Raw genomic sequence first — 3482 nt, 5'->3', positions numbered from 1 at the left:
TATATATTTAGCTAAAGAATATTTGAATGCATAGCAATGTTTGGTATATAGTCGATCATGCAATGGAGTTCTATATAAGAGGAGGGGGGTGACCTCCCATAGGGGTATTTACATAATTAAATTGGGCTTCCTAAAATGAAAGATAATAGATTAGTAGGACATGCCCAATTCTTGTGATGATCGTCTCCCCCCACCACCCCCACCAAAACATTAAAAAATGAATTCAGTAGCACATGTGCATGTAGATGTTACAAAAACCTTGACTTTGTAAGAAAATGGTTGAGTCATTCATGTGATGTTCAAAATATGTTGACAAAATTTAATTACACTATGTGTGGTTTGCCTCTATAGCTTCAATCCCATTTTATGAACTCCCTTCTCTATTTGTTTTGTTGTGCAATATTGTATAGCTCATTAAGTTTTTCTATTTTGTAAAGGAAGAGGGAACTAGTTAGTGAAAAGTGATAGCTCATCACCTCAAAAGGTATGGGTATTGTATGGTAGGAAGTCATCCCGCCTGTAGTCCTATCTAAGGATAGCCAAATATTTGCATGTCCAGAATATTGGATGATTAGAAAAATTTGATTTCCTACTATGATGTCTAATAGGTTGCATTGCATATCTTGAATGAATCTTGGGGATATGAATCTTATAGTTATGTAGAAATTAAAAAAGTAACCCAAAGTACTCATTGGTTTTCATAGAAAAGGGAAAGAAAGGAACCCAAATTATTCATTGGTTAACAAAAAGGAATAGGAAATCTAGTCTTGGCTCATCTATGTATAAGTTAGGGCTACTGCAAGCAATTTCTAGTTTTACTCTAACTCTAACGTTGAAAAAACTATAGGCTTTAAAGTAAGCAAACACCTTATTGATAAGCATGCTGATAAATTTCCTTAGAAGGACAATGAACAATACTTGGTAAGATGAATTTATTGAAATGGACTAAGTACTCAAACCTATATCTAGTCTCATCCTAAAAGGACCCTCAAATGTTAAAGATCCATGGCATGGGTGTATATATGGATTTATATTTACTAAGCCAAGGAGTATTTGAATTCACAAGGATATGAGATATATACCTTCATGCAATAAAGGTATATATAAGAGAAGGGGGCTAACCTCCCATAGGGGTATTTACCTAAGTAAATTTGGCTTCTTGAAATAAAAGATAATAGATCAATAGGACATGTCCAATTGTTGTGATGTTCCCCTCCCCCCTAGGAAGGAAAGAGACATTGTGTGACATGAAAATACTTGGGTAAGATGAATTTATTGAAATGGACTAAGTACTCATATCTATGTCTAGTATATCTGGATTTATATTTACTAAGCTAAAGAGTATTTGAATGCACAGGATACGAGATATATACCATCATGCAATAAAGGTATATCTAAGAGATGGGGGCTAACCTCCCATAGGGGTATTTACATAATTAAATTGGGATTCTTGAAATAAAAGATAATAGATTAATAGGACATGTGCACTCATTGTGATGTTCCCCTTCCCTCTCCACGCCCCCCCCCCCTCCCCCCCCCATTCGGAAGGAAAGAGATATTGTGTGAGAAACTAAAAGATCATGAAAATATCCATGTACCAAAAACTTGGGAAGAGATTTGGAAAGATACATTGTGTGATGTGACTTTATTCTTTTCATGGAAGAAAAGAAGCTAGTAATTGTTTTGTGTACAAATTAAAGTGAGTAAATGTAGGTTACATGCAGTGCTTTTAGTTGACCACCAGCTAGTGAAATTATGATGGTCCTCTAATGGAAAAAATATTCAAATTTTTGTGTCTAAGAGGAAAGTGACATAGGTAATGTCACCCTCTTTGTAGCTATGCATGTCCCCGCACCCCTTTCACATCACCAAGGCCATCTCTCAAGTTAAAGAGTATGGTCTCGTGTCCTTGCAACTCTAGAGTGGACACTCACTCACTTCTTAGTTGGAGGGTAAAGAGTTTGATAACATGAGCGTGGAAGTCCCTAAATCTACATGTCAATGCTAGCTAGAATGTTACCACTAGTTTTGAGACCATAGCTCGTGTGATGGCACCATTCGAACGGGTGCATCTACTACCTCCCAGGCTTGCTACCCTACAAGGAGGCATTTTTCTTATAGTTTTTTCTCCCTCTACATAGGTTGCAAAAGTGTCTTTCATGTTTTGTTTGGTTATTACATCATCGACTTCGATGGTATTCAAGCTCATCCTCACACCTTCATTTTGTTTATCAACTTTTAGGACTATTTTCTATCCCTAGTATGGTTCTTTGAGTGGTTGATTGCCTCTTCAATGCTCCTCTTACATTTCGTTATGTATCGAAAATTACCTAAATTAGTAAGTCCTTAAATTAAAATCACTAACAGCACTAACCAGTCACTTAATACAACTATTATTTTTTCCATTTTCATCATCTCTATTTCCCACCTAAGGCCTTTCAATTATTCTCTTAAAGAGGGAGGATCTATGGGGGGAGGGAAGGGGGGGTAAGTAATTTACATAGAAGTTACCTCAGTACAAACTAGTAGCATGTCCATACTAGTTAACGAGGAGCTAGAAGTCAATGCACCAAAGTAGAATGGTGCTGGAGAAGAGTTACAATGACCTTCTGCGTGATTGAGGAAGCCCTCACACCTTCCACAACCAATGGTTGTGAGTTCTAGTATGTGCTTGCCATTTGGGATATCTGGAGTTTGGTGGATCGCAAATATACATGATTAGAATGATCCCTATGCTGAAGTTGTATTCTAATTTGTGCTTTTCATTTGTTTTGAAGATCTCAAAGAGATCCAATGGGCAAGTTAAGAGTTAGAAATTGTGGCTTAAAAGGTGGAAGCCCTTAATATTAGGCACATCTTCTCGATGAATTGAGGAAACCTCTAGTAGGTATACCCTCGACTTGATGCCCATGTGGCAAGGCTTCCAAGTCGGGCATATCATGTTGTCCTTGTACATGAGGTTTCCAACCCTAGATGTTAGGGATGATAACTATGCGATGAGGTGACATTTAATGCAAAATCCAAGACTATAAGTCTAATTTGTGTTAAGTGGTAACGTGGTGTGGCTTCACTATACTCTATGATATATTGGGCCATATTGAGAGATCAAAACTTTGAATATCACGTCGCTTCATTACAAGAGGTTCTAGAATGTAATATGTTTCAACTTTCCCTCATTAGAGCTAATTCATAGTGACAAGGGGACTCGTAGCTAGAGTACAATAGATTGAAGCCAACAGCGATGAAAAATTCAAAATATGCACGAAAAGAGGCGATGAAAAGTCCCCATGAAGGCCCCATGCTATATTTCAAGTGGCCATCAGCACGTAGGGTCGACTCTGACAATTTAAGAAGAAACTAGAGTTATACGATTAATGGTTTCACAAGATTATCCAAACGTGCTGCGACAATTCAAGAAGAAAGTAGAGGTATGGTTTCTCAAGATTATCGAAACGTGCTTGAAAATTCAAGCAGCATATCGT

Source organism: Dipteris shenzhenensis, chromosome 13, assembly GCF_047967505.1.
Source record: "Dipteris shenzhenensis isolate YYH24624 ecotype China chromosome 13, Dip_SZ_1.0, whole genome shotgun sequence".
Classification (NCBI taxonomy): domain Eukaryota; kingdom Viridiplantae; phylum Streptophyta; class Polypodiopsida; order Gleicheniales; family Dipteridaceae; genus Dipteris; species Dipteris shenzhenensis.
The sequence above is the reverse complement of the archived record's forward strand: the minus strand, read 5'-3'. Positions refer to the sequence as shown.